Source organism: Arvicola amphibius, chromosome 8 (genome assembly GCF_903992535.2).
Source record: "Arvicola amphibius chromosome 8, mArvAmp1.2, whole genome shotgun sequence".
NCBI lineage: Eukaryota > Metazoa > Chordata > Mammalia > Rodentia > Cricetidae > Arvicola > Arvicola amphibius.
Window position 1 is genome coordinate 71,197,309 of NC_052054.1, and position 22,860 is coordinate 71,220,168.

A 22,860-nucleotide genomic window follows, 5' to 3' on the forward strand; every position below is an offset into this window, starting at 1 on the left:
GATCTTGAGATCAATTCCCTATATGAAGAAGAGGAAGGAAAATTTGGAGAAAATGAGCAGGTGAGATGGCTTAGCAGATAAAAATGCTTGCTACCAGTCCCGATGGCCTAAGTGTAATCCTGAGACCCACATGGAAAAAGCAGCAGCATCCACAAGTTGTCCTCTGACTTTCACAAGCATGTTTTGGCACATGTGCTCCTGCCCTGTCCCCACCCAATAAGTAAGTTAAAAATAAAAGTACTTAAAAGCATGGAGGAGAAACAGGGCCCTGTGTGCTAATCTCTGAGCAGTATATCCACCCCACGCCCTCTGAGAGCATAGTGTGATGACCACCATCTCCACCTCTGACTGGCACCATAGGCAAGCAGGGACAGCTCTGGTATGCCACATTGCTTTCTCTCGGATTTTACCACTGCAAGAAACAGGTATGGCCCCAACATGGCCACTTAGCAGCGTGGCCTTCAGGAAAGGCTCTCAGCCAGCCTTGCCTCAGACTCTTCGTCTGGAAAACATGTTGGTGACAGTTTGTTTTTAGTTTTGTTTTTGGTGTTTTGAGCCAAGGTCTCACTCTGTAACCCAAACTGACCTTGCGTTTATTCCCATCCCCCTGCCTCAGCTTCTCCAGAGCTGGGCTGACATGCTCCGCTGGCGATAACAGTTTTCCTTCATCTGTGTCTGTGGGTGTTCCATGAGTAATCACATTATTTCGTAGACATTGTGACTGCAGTGTGCTGAGCATCCCCAGAGACCCCAAAGGTAACTAACTGTAAAGACAAAATGGACTGGGGCTACAGCTCAGTTGGTAGAGGGCTTGCCTGGCATGCAGCATGCACAAAGCCCTGGGTTCAGTGTCCAGTACCAGATAAAGTGGGCATGGTGGCCCACACCTGTAATTCCAGCACTAGGTCGGGAGGCAGAAACAAGAGCATCAGGAGTTCGAGATCTACATAGCTGATTCAAGACCAGCCTGGGATGTGTGAAACCCTGCCTAGAAATTGCAGCATTTTTAGAAGTGCCGTTGAGATTACCACAAACCTATTCCAATGATCAAAACAAAACCAGGCTAGCCAGATGGCCCAGCCAGTAAGTGCTTCCTGAGCAATCTTGAGTTGGATCTCTGGGGCGGAGGGGGGGCTAATGCAGTGGGCCTGCATCTATAATCTTTTGAAGCTCATGGGCCAGCTAGCCCAGAGTATGTATGCAGAAACAAGATAAATGCATTAAGGTGGAAGGAGAGAACTGACTTCCAAAAGCTGACCTCTGACCTCCACATGGGCAAATACACACATGTATACATATCACACACTGTAGTGATATTTTGTCCATTTTTTTTAAACAAAGCTTGCCTGAAAATCAGAGTACAGAGCTAAGCCACTAGAGACCAGGCAGTGTTGGCACACACCTTTAATCCCAGGATTTGGAAGACAGAGGCAGAGAAATCTCTGTTAGTAGAAGGCCATCCTGAGCTATACAAGATTGAATCTGTCTAAAAGAGAAAAAGCTCACACAAAGGGATCCCAGGACTTGGGATCACATACCTTTAATCCCAGCACTAAGGAGGTAGAGACAGGAGTATATGGCTGGGCAGCGAGAAGAATATAAGGCAGGAAGAGACAGGAGCTCAATGCAGTCTGAGTAAGTCTGAATCTGAGGATGCGGTCTGAGGACAGGATCGCCTCTTTGGTCTGAGCATTGATAGAGGTAAGAACTCTAGTGGCTTACTGCTCTGCTTCTCTGATCATCTTCAGCATTAACCCATTATCTGACTCTGGGCTTTTATTATTAAGACCAACTATAATTCGTGCTACAACACACACACAGAACTCACATCAGCAAGCTCAGTGACCTCACGTGAGCTGAGCATCACCCCTCCTAAGAGGTGAGAGCGCAAAATTGAGCAGCCAGGCTGGAAAGCGGCCGAGCGGCTTCTTACAGAAATAAACACACACCCAGTGACTCAGCGAGGCTGTTCCTATTGACTTACCCAAAAGAAATAAAGACTTGTGTCCACACACTTGTGTACATGTGTCCATGGCAGCCTTGTTCACAGCAGCCAAAAGGCAGAGCCAACCCGGATGCCAGTCCATCAATGAGGGAAAGCATCAAGCCACACAGGCAGAAATCATCCGGCCATAAAAAGAAATGACGCTGACACACACGACAGCATGGACAGGGCACCTGATGGGAGGGGACAACCCAAGAGACCAGCCAGCAGAGGTGTGGGTGGGAGTACAAGGCCAGCCTGGTCTACAAAGCGAGTTCCAGGACAGCCAAGGCTACAGAGAAATCCTGTCTCAAAAAACCAAAAAAAGGAAAAAAATACTATGTAGTTGTTGAATTATCTTTGTTCATGAAATAACCAGGCTAGCTAAAAGATAAAACAATTATATTTTTACTTATTATGATTGGCAAACTCACGAAACATAAACGAGAAGTCCAAGCTGAGCTGCACTCCACACAGAGAGAGCACACCTGGGCTACCCACCATTTTTCTCAGGGTCCCAGAAAGTCACACCCTAACTTGGTCCCATCTCTTAAAGATAATTGGTTGACAAAGATTCCCCACCATGTAGTGTCTGTTCCAAGTATATGAAATGCCCAAAAGTCCAGAACAGAATGGGAAAGCTGACCAGCAGTGTCCTAAGGCTGGGGGAGAGAAAGGAAGTAACAGAGTACAGCTTAATGCACAGGATTGTGTTATTCGGCAATAGGGACTGAAAACAGCCCTATGTGGGCTGAGCAAAGCACACATTGATAATATTTTCTTATCAGTGAGCCTCAAAGAGACCCCCAGCCCTTCTCTGGGGAACTCCAGGCAGATGCCCTAAACTAAGCTTTATACCCAACCCTCTTATATATACCCAGCCCTTTTATTTTCCTTCTTTTATTGGTTTATTTTTATTTTTAGAGACGAGTCTCATTAAATATCCAGGCTGGCCCTGAGCTCACTTTGTAGCCCTGGCTGCCCTTGACTTTGTGATACCTATGCCTCAACCTCTCAAGTGCAGAGATTCTAGGCCTGCACCACCAGGCTTGGTTTGTTCTGAGACGGATGTCGCTGTATAGCCCATGCTGGCCTCAAATTCATCATTCGCCTGCTTCAGCTTTCCAAGTGCTGCAATTACGGAGCTTGGCCACCACGTCTATCTCACAGAACTTCTTTGGGGGTGGTGGTTGCTTGGTCCTGCAGATTTTGGACCTGTAGCCTCCAGAACAGGGAGATAGTAAGTTCCTGTGGTCAAAGTCATGTGTTTCTGGGAACTGTTGCAGCAATCCAAGGAAACAGACCTGTGGGAATACTAAGCCTCAAGGAAAGGCACTGTCCTTTTAAGGCCAAATATGAGACAGATTACCCAACCAGAAATTAAAATTCTGCCTTCGTAACCAAGAGAAAGTGGTGTTTGCATGGCATGGCAGGGGGCTAGTACCTGAACCCACACATGGCAGGAGGCTAGTACCTGAACACACACGTGGCAGGAGGCTAGTACCTGAACACACATACATTAAAAATAAAATCTTGCCTTTAACCCAGCACTCAGGAGGCAGAGCAGGTGGATTTCTGAGTTCAAGGCCAGCCTGGTCTACAAAGTGAGATCCAGGACAGCTAGGGCTACAGATAAACCCTGTCTCAAATAATAATAATAATAGTAGTAGTAGTAATATTTTAATTAGTTATTTTTATTTTCTGTGCATTGGTGTTTTGCCTGCATGTATATCAGTATGAGGGTGTCAAGTTCCCTACAACTGGAATTGCAGACAGTTGTGAGCTGCCATGTGGGTGCTGGGAATTGAACCCGGGTCCTCTCTCCTTTGTTGAGACAGGCATGCAGTTGAATGCTGTTTAGGATCCATTAGCGAAGGGCCAGGGATAAGGCTCATGTCTACATTGTAGAAGCCTGGACTCCATCCTTTAGGACAACAACAAAAGAGTAGGCCTAACGGAAAGGCCTGAGAGTCCTTTGACATGGCTGAAAGCAAATCCAAGGCAAAGATAGAAAACATTACTTTTCTTTGGGCCTTGGGAAGAGAGAATCAGACCCAGGCCAGACAGGGAACATGAGACTGGAGATAAGGTTAACCTCAGGTCTGACACCTGCTGGAGCCTTGTCAAGGTTAACCAGGGTCAGCAAAGGGCTCCCAACCATGATGCAATCCTCAAATTGGCTGCAACATCCACCAGAATTGACACAGGATGCTCACAGGTAGGGCGCTCCCTCTGCCGACTACACAGCCAGGGTTGGGTGGGGCCTACTCTGATGAGCTACAGAGGAACCACCTTCCTGGCCCACAGCCTGGAGTCTCTGAGAGGATTCCTGACACTCACATTCCACACCGCATCCTGCAGGAAATCCTGTGGATTCAGCCTTGGAAACACAGAGGCTGGCCCAGATAGCTACTCCGGCACCATCATCTCCTGCCAACGGAAAGGTCCTCACACCACCACTTGGGAGGAAGAGGAGGTCAGAAAAAGGTGTCAGGTCCCTCGGGTTCTCTGTAGGAACAATACAGCTCTTCACCCCTGAACCATCTTTCCATCCCCAAAGGAAACGGTGTAGCCCTGGATGGCTTCCAACTTCACATCCTATGGTCATGTACCGCCACACTGACTCTCTTTCAAGAACACTGTCTTTGGGCTGGAGAGACGGCTCAGCAGTGAAGAACACTGGCTGTTCTGCTAGAGGTCCTGAGTTCAATTTCCAGCACCCACACAGTGGCTCACAACCATCTGTAATGAGGTCTGGAACCCTCTCTGGCCTGCAGGCATACATGCAGACAGAACCCTGTATATATAGTAAATAAATAAATCTTTAAAAAAAACCAAAACAACAGCTTTGCTTCGTGAATTTCTCTCTCTGAAATTCATTTTTCACTGGAGGTGAATCCCATTTTGGCCAGATGGGAGGCTCCTGTATGGAAAGTGACCTCTTCTGGCTGGAGTGGATGAGGGAGTCAAGCTATGTTACTGTAGTGAAATGAGACCCTACTCCTAAATGATCCAACACAACCTCCTGGTAGAGGAGGCCCCTGCCTAGAACCCCCGCCCCCCCCCACTGGGCTGGGGGTGTGGCTCAGTGGTAGAGCCCCTGCCTAGAATCCCCCAGTGACGGGCTGGGGTGTGGCTCAGTGGTAGAGCCCCTGCCTAGAATCCCCCAGTGACGGGCTGGGGTGTGGCTCAGTGGTAGGAGTACTTGCCTTTGATGCTTGATGCCTAGATTCAATCCCCAGTAGTACCAAAAACAAATAAATGATTAGGGGATTTTGTTGCTACTATTGTTTTGGGATTTTTTTTATTTTGTTTTATTTGTTTTTGTTTTTTGAGACAGTATTTCTCAGTGTAGTCCTGACTATCCTGGAACTCATTCTGTAGACTTGGCTAGCCTTGAACTCACAAAGATCTGCCTCCCAAGTGCTAGAATTAAAGGCCCACCCCACCACCACTGGCCTTATCTCACCCAGCACCACCTGCCCAGGGATAACATCATCCTTAGTGGGCTGTGCCTTCCCACATCAGTCAAGAAAATGCCCCACAGCCTCAACAGTCTGATGTAGGCAATTCCTCAGTTGAGGTTCCATCTTCCCAAACAACTTTAGCTTGTGAGAAGTTGACAAAACCAGAAAACAACCAGCACAGGGCACCTGCTAAATAAACCTGGCAACCTGAATTGGGTCCTCAGAAGCCATGAAGAGATGGAAAGAGAGACCCCACGAAACTGTTCTCTGACCTCCATATACCCATGATGGGAACATACTCATAATTTTTTTTTTTGAGACAGGGTTTCTCTGTGTATCCCTGGCTATCCTGGAAAGCACCAGGCTGGCCTTGAACTGAGAGTTCCACCTGCCTCTGCCTCCTGAGTACTGGGATTAAAGGCGTGCACTAACACCACTTGGCCTCATAATAAATTTGGGATTTTTTTGATATATAATAATTTTTAATTAAAAAATAAGGTGAAGGGTGATTGAGGAAAATGCCCAGTGTTAACGTCTGGCCTCCACAAGTGTGTGTCCAGGCACACAGGTGAATTTACACCACATGCGCACATGAGCATTTACATGTACCACAAACATACACACATGAAAAGAAGGAAGGAAGAAAAGACAATCCTTACCTATGTGGAGACCTCTTTCTCCACCATGTGGATCTGCCCGTTTCTATGGAGATGAATGCCAGGCTTCATCCTTCAGTCCAAAATGATGAACATGTGGTTGCCATGGCGACCCCCACATCCAGATACCCACTGGGCAGCGTTAAAATGATGTGAGATAAAAATAGAAGTGCAGAGAACTAAGCCCTAGCCAGGAGGCTCTGCAGCCTCACTCTATTACCTGCTGTGTAGCTTGTGCTGTCAGAGAGCACCCTAACTCTGTCCCTCACACTTCCAAACCTACTGGCCCAGCTGGGCGGTGGTGGCGCACACCTTTAATCCCAGCACTCAGGAGGCAGTGGCAGGTGGATCTCTGTGAGTTCGAGGCCAGCCTGGTCTATAAGAGCTAGTTCCAGGACAGGCTCCAAAGCTACAGAAAAACCCCATCTTGAAAAACAAAAACGAAAACAAACAAACAGAAAAAAAACTACTAGCCCACCCTTTCACCTCTCTCCCTCGGGTCCCATATAGCCAGCCTGAGTTTGTCTCAAGCATTCTGTGCAGCTGAGGCTGGCCTTGAACTCCTGATCCTCTGCCACTTCTCCCTTCCCAGTCCTGGGACCTTTCTCAGGGCACAGACCGTGACTGCCTGCAGAAGTTCTTCATCACCATTCCTTTGTTTCCAGCCTTCCTGCTAGGATGTGGGCTCTGCTTTCCCTCTGCTCCAGTCTTGGCAAGGAGCCCAAGAGCGGATGTCAGGCCACAGAGGTAATCACAGAGGGACAGCAAGTGGAGAAGGGAGGTCCAGCGGGGGACAGTGTGTGCTAAGAGGAGGCTCAGGACAGGAGCGTGCAGGGATGACCCTGCCCAGGTCCAGAGGGAGGTCTGGCTGCTGGAAATGAGGAACAGATTGGAAGTGGAAAGAAACCAGGGCTTGGTGGCACGTGCTTGTCACCCCAGCCCTTGAGAAGCTAAGATGGGAGTGTGGCTTTAAATCTGAGGCCAGCCTGGATGCCACAAGACCTTTTCTCAGGAAAGAGCTGGGGATGTTACTCAGTGGGTGGAGCACTTACTTGATGTGTATGAAGCCCTGGGTTGACACCCCAGCATCTCGACAAACTGGACACGGTGTGGCTCATGCCTATGTTACAAGCACTGGGGAGATGGAGACAGGAGGATGAAAAGTTGGAGGGTATCCATGGCTACATAATGAGTTCTAGGCTAGCTTGGGCTATGTAAAGAGATCATATTTTATATTTTATGTATGTTGTTTATTTATAATAAATATGTAATAATAGTTTAATGACTGGGTCTCATTGTGTAGCTCTGGCTGGCCTGGAACTCAATGCAGAGACCAGGCTGGCTTAAACTCACAGAGATCTGTCTGCTTCTGTCCCCACTCCACATGCTCCCCCTTTCCCCCAAAAAAAAGATTTGAGAAAGAGAGAAAATGGGGGAAGGGATGGAGATGGGGTGAAAGGGGAAGATAGGAGAGGAAGAGTTGGAAGATGAAGGGAGAACAGAGGACGGGGAGAAGGGAGTGCTGGGGTAGGGCTGGGGCTGGGAAGCTGCCGGGAGCTGTGGGTCAGGGCCTCCCTCACATAGCCTGAAACAGGCACAACCTTCATCCGCGCAGGACACTTGGAGGCAGCTGGAATGATAGGGGATCTTTTTACTTCGGGACAGAGGGTGTCCGTTGTCATTTTGAGAGACTCTGCAAGGGTTTTCAGAGGCCCAGCCTTCGCCTCCCAGAGCCTTCTATGGGCTGCCCAGAGAACATTCCATTGCTGGACCTTCTGGAACATGTCGAGGAAGCTTGGCAGCCTCCACTGCTCAACTGCTGCCTCCTCCTTCAGGACCAGCCTCCTGGCTCGCTCGCTCTCCTTCCTGCTCTCTGACACAAGCCCTCCGGCTGGTACTTTTTATAGACCACTTTAAAATATATATATATGGGAATTGATAACTGAAGGCACATGACATGCACCGGACAGGAAGAGATGATAAAAACCCACCTATCTCTCCTCCCCCTCTCCCACCTTCTTAGCCCGTTCCCAGAAGGTACCCCAGCCTCTTTTATCCCATCCTCAAAGGTTCATCTGGAGAACTCCAGGCTCCAGCTGGATGGACTGTTGCCGGAAGTGGAGGCTCTGAAGTGGCCACATCAGAGGCCCCCAGCCGCCTCTGGCCGGACCTCCCTGCAGGATGCTCAGAGGGCCCCAAGTGGGTGGAGCCTGCAGATGAGGTCCAGCCCCCAGGCCAGGGTTTCAGCGCTCTGTGTTTTCTCTCTCACAAAGCAGATGTTATGTAAGCACAGCTGGAGAAAGTTTTACTTAGAACACTCACAGGCCCTAGGCCTTACTGTTTTTGTACTTAAGGGTGGATTTGGGCTTGAGAGATGGCTTAGCAGTTAACACTTGCTGCTGGCGCTGGAGAGATGGCTCAGTGGTTAAGAACTCTGGCTGCTCTTCCAGAGGTCCTGGGTTCGACATGGCAGCTCACAACCATCTAGCTGTAATTCCAGCTGCAGGAGACCCAACACTCTCTCCTGGCCTTTGTGGGCACCAAGGACAAATGTGGCAAGCAAACTTACATTCAGGCTAAACACCCACACACACAAAATAAAATTACTTTAATTAAATAAAAAAATAAATAAATACGGTGTGCTTAATTCAGGCACAGTGGCACACACCTGTTCTGCCAGGAATTGGGAGCTGAAGAAGAGGAACAGGAGGAGTTCAAAGCCAGCCTTAGCTTCCGAGTTCCTGCCTTAAACACAGGATGGACTGGCAAGATGGCTTAGCGAGCAAAGGCGATAGCTCCCAAGTCCGATCTTTGGGTCTGATCCACGGGATGGAAGGAGAGCACTGATATGACCAGCTGTCCTCGGACTTCAACCCTCATGGGAAGTTTATCTAGCCTTGGTTCAGTCCCGAAGGATGGTGGCTCAAACCTTCATCCTGGCCCTTGGGGATGACGGCAAGATCACAGGAGATTAAAGCCAACCGCAGCCACAGAGCGAGTTTGAGGCCACCCTGGGTGACATGAGAACCTGTCTCAAAACAATGATCTATTTTTATCTACTGGTTTGTAAAAATGAGCATGTTAGTACACACATAATTCCAGCAGTCAGTTGGCAGAGGCAGGAGGATTGCCATAAATTTGTAGTTAGTCTGAGCTACAGTTTCAGGCCAGCCAGGGTTACATAACAAGGGAAAGGGGAAAAAAAATCAGAAAAGCAACCAACTGGCCTGTGAAATCCCTAAAAGTTGAGCAATCCACTCTAGAGAACTAAGGATTGATCCCAGAACATGCCAAGATGCTGACAGAACTCCAGGATAAAAAAGCAAATGCCAGTCGTTTTTGTTTTGTTTTGTTAGTGGTGCTAGGGGTTAAACTTGGGGTCTTATGCATACCAGGGAAGCATTTTTTCCCTACTGCCCAGCGCCATTCCCTGCCCCCACACCAAATGCTGGAGCGGCCTGAGGACTGGCCGGCTTCTCTACCCACAGTGCACTGCTCTTGATCTTTCCTGCCCCAGGGCCTTTGCACTCATCCTGGGCCTGTGCCAACCCTTACCCCAGATAACCCCCCAGGGCTCACTTTCTCTCTTCCTTGTGGCCTCTGTTCATATGTCCCCTTTAGTTAAGCTTTCTCTGACCACTTTAAAAAACAAAAACCAAAAAAACCTGAGATTTGTACCCCAGCTTCTGTCTCATGACTAGCTCTGTTCTGAACCAGCTATGGTGGTTCACACCTGGAATTCCAGCATTCTGGAGGCAGAGGCAGGAAGCTCAGCCTAGACTTCATGAGACTGTGTCCCCAAAAAATAGACTGAGAAAGAAAAGAAAAAGAAAAAGTCACTCTTCTGACCACCTGATCTACAATCCAACTGTGTATGTGTGTGCGTGCATGTGTGTTGTGTGTGTATGTGTGTGAGTGTTGTATGTTGAAAGAACTTCAATGTATGTTCCTAGGAACTTAAGCTAAGGCTTCTCAGGAATGTTAGTGAGACAGAGTCCTGCTACATACCTGCTTTGTACCACAGGCTGGCCTTAAACTCAAAGCAGTCCTCCTGTCTCAGCCTCCTCAGTGCTAACATTACGGTTTATTGCATCCTTGGGATGGAACCCAGGGTTTCCTGCATGTTAGGCAAGCACTCTAACAGCTAAGACACATTTCTAGACCTGTGTGTGTGTATGTGTGTTGTATGTATGCATGTGTATGTATGCATGCATGTGTACATATGTGTGTGTGCATGTGTGTTTGTGTGTGTGTATTTTTAATTGGTGATTTGAAGTTTTATTATATTTATTTATTTGTACGTGTGTATGTTAGGTTACATATGTGGCCCCAGCACATGGATATCCAAAGACAACTTGCAGGAGTCCGTTTTCTCCTTCCACTATGTGGAGCCTGGGGAATCAAACTCATGTCTTCAGGCTTGGAGGCAAGTACCTTCACCCGCCGAGCCCATCTCAATGGGGAGGGAGAATCATTCTGTTTGGAGGATATGACCACCAGAACCATCCCCATGAGCCAGTGGATGGCCCCACCCTCATGTGTTGTGGAGTATTCCTTTACACTGTGTGAAGATATGCCATTGTGATTGGTTTAATAAAAAGCTAAACAGCCAATAGCTAGGTAGAATTTTGGGGGCAGAGAGAATGCTGGGAAGAAGAAGGCAGAGTCTGGAGGATGCAGAGGAAGCATGTCTTGTAGGAGATGAGGTCACAAGTCATGAGCCACGTGACTGCATGTAATGAATAGAAATGGGTTCATTTAACCTACAGGAGCTAGTTAGAAACAAACCTAAGCTATCAGTCAAGTTTTCATAATTAACAGTAAGATTCCATGTAGTTATTTGGGAGCTGGCTGGCAGTACAGAGAAAGGTTCACTACACCCATGCACATATGGATAGTACTAACTTAGTCAAAAAAAAGTCAGGCAGTGGTGGCACACACCTTTAATCCCAGCACTCGGGAGACAGAGGCAGACGGATCTCTGTGAGTTTGAGGCCAGCCTGGTCTACGGAGCAAGTTCCAGGACAGGCTCCAGAGCCATAAAGAAACCCTGTCTTGGAAAAAAAGAAAAGAAAAAAAGAAAGTTGGAAGGGGGGCAGGAGGACATGTTAAGGGGACATGAGCAAAGTTGGAAGGGGAAATAAGAGGGTAGATATTATCATATTTCGGTGTCAAAAATAAAGAAAATGTCTTTAATTTTATTAAAAATAAAAATTATGTGGGGGTGGGTATATGCACATGCATACAGGTGCCCAAGGGTAACTCTGACCCTCCAGAGCTACAGTTGCAGGCAGTGAGTTCTCAGATTTTCTGCCAGAGTCCTCTTAACTGCTGAGTCATCTCTCCATTCCCAAGGCGGCAGCAGGGAGTGGCTTCGATTACATTTTTGAAGAAGTGTGTTTTATTTTATTATATCCATTTGTTTATGGTACACGTGCGGTCAGAGAACAACTCGGGAAGTCAGTCCTTGCTTCTACTGTGTTGAAGTTGGGTCTCCGTTTCTGCTACTGTACCGTATACTCCGGGTTATTGCTCTACGCCCCATCTTCTAGGCAGTTCACCTGTCTCTGCCTCCCAGCTTGGGGGAAGAATCCTGGGAATCTGGATGCATGCCACTGCATCCACTTTTTTCCTTTTGTATATGTGTATGTATGTGCAGTGAGTACATGTTTTTGCATGTGTATGAACACTGTGGGCTTGGGTATGTGTGTGTGTAGTGAGTGCATGGTTTTGTGTATGAACACGTGTGTGGGCGTGTATATGTGTATCCTAAGATTGACACACTGGGAATCAGTCTCAGTGGCTTGGTGCCCACCTTATTCATTGTGGGCAGGATTTCCCCTTGAGCCCAGAATTTGCTCCTACACCTAGTCTAAGTAGCCATCTTTCTGAAGCTGGAATTAGAAGTGGGTCACTACACCCACACTGACATTTATTTGGGTTTCCGGGGATCCAAACTCCAGTCCTCAGGCTTGGGAGGCAACAGCCTTTACCACTGAGCCACCTCCTCAGCCCCTGTAGACAGTTTTGTTGTTGTTGTTATTGTTTGTTTTGGTTTGGTTTTGGTTTTGGTTTGTTTAAGTTTTTGGTTTTTCAGGACAGAGTTTCTCTGTAGCTTTGGAGCTGTCCTGGCACTTGCTCTGTAGACCAGGCTGGCTTCAAACTCACAGAGCTCCGCCTGCCTCTGCCTCCCAAGTGCTGGGATTAAAGGTGTGCGCCACCATGCCTGGTTCATCACTCTTTTTATCTTCTTTTTTGGGTTTCGTTTTTGAAATAGGCGCTCACTGTGTATCTCTGGTAGGCCTGAACTCACTACCAGGCTGGCCTCAAACACACAGATTCACCTGCCTTTACCTCCCGAATCCTGAGGTTAAAGGCATGAGCCACCACAACTGGCTTCCCTCGAGCTCACCATCCTCCTGCCTCAGCTTCCTGAGTAATGGAATTACAGGTGTGTGCCACCACACCCAGTGGTTGGGACCTTTCTGACTTCCTTGTTTCCAGTCTTTTGCTCACACAAAGAGGGCTTCAGGAATGGCTCACACAACAGACTCCAGCTGCAACAGCCATCCTTCAAAGAACTGCTGTGTCAAAGGGTGTGGGAGGCCCCGCTGGGAACGCCTGCCCCGCAGGCAGACAGCCAAGGAGGCTGTGTCCATTTCCACGCCCACCAGCAAGTATGCCGGAGGACACAGGCATTTACTGAGGCCAACTTCACCACCCAGACCCTTTGATGGTTCCTGGCCCGAAGCCCTTAGACAGGTTTTCACAGTCTTGCCTTGTCCCTGTTTCTTGCAAAGTTACATTAAGACCTCATCGTGACTCCTTCTAAATTCCACAGGACAGCTACAGAAGACCGGCTGTCTCTTCTCAGAAGTGGATGGTGTCTCCACCACTCTGGCTGCTCATGTCTTTCTCCGGGGGATAGAGGGTACAGGGCCTTACTTCCTATGACCTTTCAGCAGGCAGAATCCATTTAACCCTGCCACACTTGGACCTGTTTGCGAAGCTGAAAACGCCATGGTAACTATGGCCAACAGACTCAGCAAGCTTCAGGCTCAGTGAGAGACCCTGCCTCAAAAAATAATAGTGGAGAGTGATTAAGAAAGTCAAGGGCAGCCTCTAGCCTTCACATGCACCTGCACCATATGAACACATGCGTATACCATACACACACTCAAAGAGAGATGGCCAAACCGAGGGCTCAGCAGGTAAAGACACTGCCATCCAAGCCCGATAACCTGGAACCCACTTGGTGATACCAACTTCCAAAAGTTGTCCTCTGATGGCCAGGATTTTCTGACTCAGTTTCCTCATTTGTGTGAGAACATATTGATGGCCCACTGGGATGTAGGTCCCTCAGGCCACATGTCCTTGGGCTTCTCTTAGGCAGGAATCCGAAGCCCACCCTTACTATCCCCTCCCTACATCAGAAGGCAGACACTCCTCTCCTAAGGACCGGGAGGACTTTGCTCAGGGCTTTTCAGTCTGCACTGGGTTGCACCCTCAGCTGGTACAGGCTGGGGCTCAAATTATAACACCTCAAATCTAGTCCTCACCTTCTACTAGTCTTCCTCCCCCATGGAAAGCAAGATGGGAACCTGGCTTACTTTCCAAGGCCAGCAATTGGGAGGCTAAGGCAGGACGATTGTCAAAACTTCAAGTTCAGTCTGGTGAACTTGATAGTGAGTTCTCTGTGAGCCAGGACTGCAGAATGAGATCCTAACTCAAAAAAGAAAAAAAAAAAAAAGCAGTGGAGGCCAGCCAGGGATACATGACATCCTGTTTCAGAAAGAGAGAAACACAGAGAGATTGTAGCTCAATTAGTAGAGAGCTCACCTAGCATGCATGAAGCTCTGAGCTCTGTTTCCAGCACTGTGTAAAACACATGATTTAGTCTGGGTTCTCTAGAGTATTAGAACTTACTGAGTGAGTCTCACTGTATAAAGAAAGAGGTTTTATTAGAACGACTTACAGGCTGAGGTCCTGCAAATCCAACAATAGCTGCCTGTGAAAGGAAGGTCCAAGACTCTCTCAGTCCACGAGGCTGGATGTCTCAGTCGGTCTTCAGTAGGCACCGGAGTCCTGAAGAAGTAGGATCTAATCCCAGTGAAGGAATGGATCTGTGAGCAAGACGAGGGCAAGCAGGCAAAGAGCAAAAGCTTCCATCTTGTCCTTCAATAGATTTTCAGCAGAATCTGTGGCCCAGATTAGAGGTGGGTTTTCCCAGCCCAGATGATCTTGATTAAAGGCTTATCTTCCTACCTCAAAGATCTAGATTAGAAGTCTATCTTCCAACTTCAAATTAAACAAAAGTCTCTCACATTTTGGCATTTTAGTTAATTCTAGATGCAGTCAACTTGACAACCAAGCATAGCCACCAAACCAGGTGTGGTGATTCACATCTGTCCAGCATTTGCTGCCTTGGTGAGTAACGCAGAAGGGTCAGGAGTTCAAGGTCATCTTTGGCTACACGGGAGTCCAAATGACAGACCAGTCTGAACTATTATGAAACCTTATTTCCATAAAAGAAAGGGGAAGCAGGAGGAGAGGCGGCTCCTCTTGCAGAAGAGCAGGGCTCAGTGTCCAGCGTTCACAGAGCAGCTCACAACCATCTGTAATTGCAGTTCCAGGGGATTTGGTCTCCCACATGGTGCACATGCAGGCACTCACTGTGGGAAAGTATTTAATTGGTGCTTGATTACAGGACCAGGGAATTGAGAGGGGTGTATCTGACCTGTTTAAGGTGGGTTCTTCAATTCAGCTCCCTGGAACTCACAAGAATTCTTTGGGTTTGTGAAAACAGAAATTTTAGACAGCAGTAGAATGATTGTGACAGATGTTTTTGCACAATGAAAAGTATCTTAAGACTATGGAAGGCAGTGCGAGAGAGAAATTTCATGTGTGTATATACCTTAATAACTTGTATTTTGTTGAAGTTTGTTTGGTGAAGTTGTCCTTTTAAACGACAAAACCTCTCAGCTATCAAACTGCATCAGAGATCTTTGAGAAGGATAAAATTTTACTTGAGTTATTGATTAAAAAACAACAGAGAACTTACGTGGTTGGCACCAAGAGCTACTCCTCAGGGTCCTCCATAGTTTCTGGGGGTCATATTTGCCTTTTGCTATTTAGCTCAGGGCCTGTCAGGCTCCAGAAGATCCTGTGGGCTAAGAAATGTATAGGAAGACAAGCCTGCCTTGACCTAAACAGCTAGGTTGTTGATTCCAGTTATTCTGTCCACTGTCTAGAGATCTTCAGTTTAGATGAAAGGCAGTTTTGCCCAATGGTCAGCACTTGGCAGTTGAAATGAACTGCAGATGGACATTGTTCTGTGCCATTTGTCTTCTGTCTTCTCTGGAGGAAGTAGAGCGCTGCTGCTAGGAGCCAACCTGTCTCTTTTTGTTATGAAAAGCTTTTTAATAATTAAATATTTAAATGCCATATTCCCAGATCTCTGAGCAGTTGAGGGCTGCTTATCAGCTATAGAATCTGCCTGGAGAACTGGGTCCAAGCTCAACTGTACTGGCTCTCAATTTAACAGGTAAAAGAGGGCTGGATTAAATATAAAGTATTTTTGTAAGAGACTTAAAAGTACATACCAGTTTAAAACATGAGACTTATTGTTTTGTAGTCTGAAATGAGATACAACGAACAGACAATTCAGTAAACATAGATGCATTTAAGTTACATGTATGAATACACACACACACAGAGTGAATAGGATGGGTGAAGTGGATGCTCTTGGTGGGCCCTTCCAAAGGCATGCCACTGTGCAAAACACACATGCAACAGAGTCAGCAAGAGGAATTTAGAGACAAAAACATAAGTAAACCAGAACCAGGCAGGGAATACCTCAGTAAAGATGGCAGAACTTGGTCACCTGACCTGGCTCTCAGTTAAGATGGCAGCAAAGACACCTGACCTCAGTTAAGATGGTGGTAAGGTCACCTGACCTCAGTCAAAATGGCAGCGGTTACATGTGTGGAAGAGAGACCTAGAGGCATGGTCTGCCCTTTTGTGGAGCTACCATGCCACAAGTTGTGGCAGGAAGCAAAAGGCTGGAATTGAAAACAGCCGCCTCATGGATCCGACCAATCTTGTTGACAGCAGTAGTGGTGGCAGGGACAGTTTGAGGAAAAGTGGAGCCAGTGGAGCCGGCAGAACACCGGTGGAGTAAGGGTTTATACCATAGCTGAAAATGTGAAAACCCGCGAAAATGGTGACACCACAGGACATCTCCCCGTATAGGCGGGGTGTGAAATGGCGGCAAACACCGCAGGGCCTGTAGAAGAGCATCCTCTATCTACAGGCGGGTGTCAGGGTGACTCGGAAGCCAGAGAGGCTTGAGGCCGCTCCGAGTAGCCTCTCACGGTGAGGACCACTGATGAGCGGTCCAAAAGAAAAGAAAAAGAAAAAAGGAGAAAGAAAAATCCAAGGACCCTGGGTCCCCAGTTGAATGCACCATACCATGTGCGCGGTGCTAGCACAGGAGGACTGACCCTGGTTTGTCTGGTCACATTTTTTAGCTATGGAAAGCAGCGAAGGGCTCAGCTGTAGCTGTGAAGGCTGTGGTTGGGGGCTAGAAGGGGAAAACTCACCACCGAAGCTTCTGGTGTGTGTAGAGGTCAGCGCTCAGGCAGATGGAACATGTGGTTGTTGTGGAAAAAATACTCACAACCTTGAGAGAGGGGCGGGAGAGCCTACCGAGTCCCACGGCAATAATGTAATGATCTAAGTAAAATACTGCAGGTCCCCAAGTGGCAGCAGTGGGCAGTGGGCAGTGGGCCATGAGATCATGCTGCAGGTCCCTGAGTGGTGATAGGCAGCCGGCAGCGGGTCCCAAGACCACGGCAGGCCACAAAGGCAGCTGGGTCCCAGGCAGGAAGCTGCGTGGCAGGTGAGAGATTAAGATGGATAGGCACACCATGCAGAGTGAAGTTGGATATTTATTTAGTGGGTTACAGAAGGGAAGGGGAGAAAGGTGAAGAGCAGAGAGAGAGAGAGAGAACAGAGAGGAGAGACATACAGAAGCTGACTCTTCAAGAGAGAGATGGAAAAGAAGGAACTTAGGTTGGAAGCTGCAGATCAGCTTGCCTCTGCAGATGGGGGGGAGAGAGAGAAGGAGTGAGCATGGCTTGTCTCTTAAAGGGACAGGACAGATCACTACAGAGACACTGCCTCAAATAGACTTTGGAGTAAGAGAGGACACAGAGGGGTGGAGAGATAGCTCAACAGTTAAGAGCACTGACTGCTCTTCCAGAGAACCCAGATTCAATTCCCAGCACCCACATGGCAGCTAAAAATTCTCTATAACTCCAAGATCTGACATCCTCACACAGACATACATGCAGGCAAAACACTAATGCACATAAAATAAATAAATCATTTAAAAAAAAAAGAGGACACCAAATGCCCTACTCCAGACTCCTCTTATGTACATACAGGCAAATCCATCCTCAATCACGGCACACACACCACACTTTCACACATATGCACAAGAAGGGGGGAAGAGGGGAGGGAGGGAGGGAGAGGAGGAGGCAGGGAGAAGGAGACAGTGGCAGTGACATCTTTCCCTGGGGTGCTGCAGCAGTCTGAGGCAAGTGTCTCCCAGATAGAAAATGTTCTGGTTCTTCAGGCTTGACCCTCAGGGAAAACCCCCAGAGGTGCTTTGAATGGGTCTGGTGTCTGCTCTCTGAGTCCACTGCTAACAAGGTCATAGTCTTTGAGTTCCCTCAGGACAGGTACCTGTGTTCCCTCAGAATCCCCAGAACAGAGCCCTGTTCCACCCAACACCTGACACTACAAGGGACTGAATCCTCTCAGAGTACCATGTCCCATCGCGTCATGTGTCATCTGTCCGTGTAGTGTTGTGTCAAGTCCATCCGTGTCCCCTCCCACCCGCCACATGGCCTGACTTGTTTCTGAACTTGCTTTGGAAAGGAACATTGTTCTTGTTTGTTTGATTGGTTGGTTGGTTTAGGAGTTTTTGAGTCAGGCTGGTTTCAGACTCATTACATAGCCCAATTTGACGATGGACACCACCTCCTGAGTGCCAGGATCACAGGCACATGCCACCATAACCTGTTTTCTAAAGGGAAAGTTAAGCAGTGATTTCAGCCCCTTCTGGGTAGCTTTCCAACTTTGTTCTCTGAACAGCGTTGAGTGGGCGGGGCCATACCTGTGACAGAGGCCGAAACAAATTCAGATGCCTGTTTTCCTTTGCCAACAGCCACCTCACTGAGAAAGTATTGAACTTTTTTAAAAAAAAGTTGCTACTTATTTGTATTCGTGCACATGTAAGTATGTGTGTGTCTTAATCCCCAGGATTCATATAATGGAGACAGAGAACCAGCTTCTCCAAGTTTTCTTCTGACCTCATGGACACTGTGACATACCCCTTCTCACCAAATAAATAAATATAAAACTAAAACAAACAAATCGGTTAGGGATGCAGCTCAATTGGGAGAGAGTGCATGCCTAACACACACAAAGCCCTGGGGTTCAGTCTTTGCCTGCAAAGCAAGTTCAAGACCAGCCTGGACTATATGAGATTTGCGACCTCTCTCTCTCTCTCTCTCTCTCTCTTTTTCTTTTTCTTTCTTTTTTTTTTTTTTTTTTTGGTTTTTCAAGACAGGGTTTCTCTGCAGCTTTTTTAGAGCCTGTCCTGGAACTAGCTCTTGTAGACCAGGCTGGCCTCGAACTCAGAGATCCGCCTGCCTCTGCCTCCCGAGTGCTGGGATTAAAGGCGTGCGCCACCACCGCCCGGCTTCTTCTTTTTTTTTTTTTTTTTGAGACAGAGTTTCTCTGTGAAACAGCCCTGGCTGTCCTGGAACTCACTATGGAGATCAGGCTGGGTTTTTTGGGGTTTTTTGTTGTTGTTGTTTTGCTTTGTTTTTTTAATTTCTTCATTTAATAACCCACGTCCATCCATGTGGTATCTGTGTTCTTCAAAATGTTTTTTTTAAATATTTATTTATTATGTATACAATATTCTCTCTGTGTGTATGCCTGCAGGCCAGAAGAGGGCACCAGACCCCATTACAGATGTTGTGAGCCACCATGTGGTTGCTGGGAATTGAACTCAGGACCTTTGGAAGAGCAGGCAATGCTCTTAACCTCTGAGCCATCTCTCCAGCCCCTCTTCAAAATGTTTTGCCCACAGTTAAAACCTTATTGAAAAATTGACACCAAAATAGACCATTTTTGTGTGTGTGTGCGTGTGCATGTGTATGATAAAGTCAATATCATGTTGCTAGAGTAGCTGAACTTAAAGACAGACTTTCTGTGAGAAAATGCAAATTCGGGAGGTTGTATCGATCATTAGTGTTGCTTTACAATGGTTTGTTTTAAAGATTTCCATTTTTAATTATGTATATGTGGGGGTTATATACACAGAGTGCAGGTTCTCATAGAGGTCAGAGGCATGAGATTCTCTGGAGCTGGAGTTACAGGTATTTGTGAGCTGCGTACACAGCCTCCTGTGAGCCTGGTGTTTCTTCCTCTGGGCTGGCACACCCTACTCAAAAAGCCACTCTCTGAGCATGGCTGAAAACCCTGGCACCCCTGTAGCAACCTGGCCATTTTACATCCATGAAGTAAGCATTTGGACTTTGTGCTAGCTGTTTCTTCCTATGTTTTCTCTTTTCCTCTTCCAGTGACAGAGTATGTCTTTATCCAAAGGCATATCCATAGCTATATCAGCACTGCCACGGGAGTGAGCGCTCAGACAGGGTGCTAGGCTGGTCTCTAACTCTTGTTTATTTAGTTTATGTCTGTCTGTCTGTCAGCACACGCACGCCCAAGTATAAGATGTTAGATCAGATAGCAATTGCTGGAGTTGGTTCTCTCTTTTTGCCATGTAGGTCCTCAGGATCGAACTCAGTAAGTCCCTTTACCACCTGAACCGTGTAATCAGGCCTGAAGGCTGGGAGATTTGTAATTGTTGGTGTGTTTACATGTGTGTGGGGGGAGGGAATTATATACACACAGGAGTATAGGATTCCCCTGGTGGTTGTGAACTGCCTGACTTGAGTGCTGGAAACTGAACTCACGACCTTTGCTGATGTAGGAGTGTCTTATATTTATCTGTTGTTTCATTGGTTAATTAATAAAGAAACTACTTGGCCTGATAGGTCAGAACATAGGTGGGTGGAGTAAACAGAACAGAATGCTGGGAAGAAGGCAGTGAGGCAGATGCCTCAGGCAGTCACCATGACTCTCCTCTCTGAAATGGAGGCAGGCTAGAATCTTCCTGGTAAGCCACCACCTTGTGGTGCTATACAGATTACTAAATATGGGTTAATCAAGATTTGAGAGTTAGCCAGTAAGAGGCTAGAGCTAATGGGCCAAGCAGTGTTTAAAAGAATACAATTTGTGTGTTGTTATTTCGGGGCATAAGCTAGCCAGGCAGCCGGGAGGTGGGCGACAGGGAAGCAGCCTGCAGCTCCTATCACTACACTTTGTAGGAGCAGTACGAGTTCCAAGCCAACTCTCCAGCTTCCTAGGTTTTATGTAGTTGTTCTGTCTTTAATTTTATTTTAATTTTCATTTGATGTTATAGGTATGGGTCTTTGCCCGCATGGATGTACAGACATCCATGTACCACTTCCATGCCTGGTGCCCCCGAAGGTCAGAAGAGAGTTTTAGATCCCATAGAACTGGAGTTGACAGGCAGTTGTGAACCGTCACGTGGGGGCTGGGAATCAAACCATGGAACTCTAGAAGAGCAGCCCGTGCTCTTAGCCACTGAGCCATCTCTCCAGCCCCCAGTTCTGTTGTTTTCTTTTGAAGACAAAAGCATCTCAGTATAGCCTGCGCTGCTCTGACACTCCCAGCAATCCTCCCGCCTCAGCCTCCTGAGTGCTGGGATTACTGGGGTATACCACCACCCCCAGCTAGCAGTGGTTTTGTTTTGTCCTTCTACTACCTGGGATAGTTATTGCTGTCCTCCTGAGCCACACAGATAAGGACCTGAGGGTCAGGTGACTCCCTCTCCATCGAGGTCCCCAGCGAGTCTGAGGGCCTGTGCCTGACCCTCACTTCTCTACCATTATCGTGTCTTGTCTCTCAGAAGCATCATATGTCCATCTATCCAGGTCATCTGAGCCCAGAGACACTTATGGGATCCAATCCTGGGTCTGGAGTGGTGGCAAGGGCACAGGCCCCAGGAAAGGCTCCACTCCCAGCCTATGCTGAATGTGTAGGCGTGGGTAGGGTGGGAGGGATAACACCTGACACCCCAGCCAGCTGGGCCTCCAGGCCTAGAGAGGAGTGACAAGTGCTGAGCTGCAAACCGGGCCTGACAGGCTACAGCTGGGAGAGGCCCGCAGGGCGCTGGACAAGCCAGCTTGTAAATAAGTAAGTAGGAAGGTAGGAAAGGCGGGGTGGGACCTTCTCCAATTTCCAGGCTCAGAGGCCAGGGACAGGAAGCTCCAGGCCTTCAACTCAAGCAAACCAAGGCTCCTACCTGTCATGTCCCTTCTTTGTCCTTCTTTGAGTGTTCTTTGCTAAGTAACACTCTGGAATCAAACCAGATGCAGGACTCTGCAGGAACTATGGCTACACCTGCTGCCTCCTTCACCCTCCCCCAAGGATGACCTTGAACTCCTGAGCCTCCTGCTTCCACCTCCCAAGTGCTGGCACCTCACAACTGTCTGTGCCTACAGTTCCAGGGCATCTGACGCCCTCCTCTGGCCTCTAAGGATGTCATACATGCATGTGGGACATAGACACACAGGCTGGTGAAACAACCATCCTCATAAAATAATACATTAAATAAAATACTGATGTTACCCGTCCAGATTCTAATAGATTTGTCCTGCCTCTCCCTCCCTGGCTTCTTCCTTCCTTCCTTCCTTCCTTCCTTCCTTCCTTCCTTCCTTCCTTCCTTTCTTTTCCTCCCCTCTTCCTTGTCTTTTTTAGAGTATGTGCAGCTAAATTCCTAAAAAAAAATTCAATATTGGTAAAAACAGGTCCCTTTTGATTTCACGTTTCAGCCTTATTTTTCAGTCCTTGGCTTCTGTCTGTTGCAGAATTCAAAAGTGCTGTCTGTACGCAAAGCATTCTAGGCGTTCTTCAGGAACCCTGTGCTATAGGGGTTAACTGTCTCCCAGCAGGGGCTATTGACCTTGCTGAAATCACCTTCTAGTGACAGAGCAGGTTTGCGGGGCCAGCAGGAAATGGGAAGTTTATGTAATTAGCTCCCAGCTCCTGTGCCTCTGGCAACTGAAGGGCTATAGCCCTGGACTTGGGTTTAAGCTATGGAATTAGGGTAATTGAAACGAATGCACAGCAGGACCACCTGCGGTGGCTGCTGGGAAGGCGTACAGAAACAGGGTGGCAGAGAAGGCTGTGCTGCTAAGCCTGAAGACTTGAGTGCAATCCCCAGGACCACATGGTAGATAGAACAAGAGAAACTAATAGTGCCAGTTGTCCTCTGACTCCAGCACATTGACAGGCATGCACTTGCACACAGTAAATAAAGATAAAACAGGGTTTCTCTGTAGCTTTGGAGCCTGTCCTGGAACTAGCTCTTGTAGACCAGGCTGTCCTCGAACTCACAGAGATCCTCCTGCCTCTGCCTCCCTAGTGCTGGGATTAAAGGCATGTACCACCATTATCCAGCTAAGAACTTTTTAATAATGAAAAGATGGTGTAGTATTTTCATAAAATTTATACATCCTCCATATACTTTTTTTGTTTGAGACAGGGTATCACAGTGTGGCCCAGAATGGCCTGGCATTCACTACTA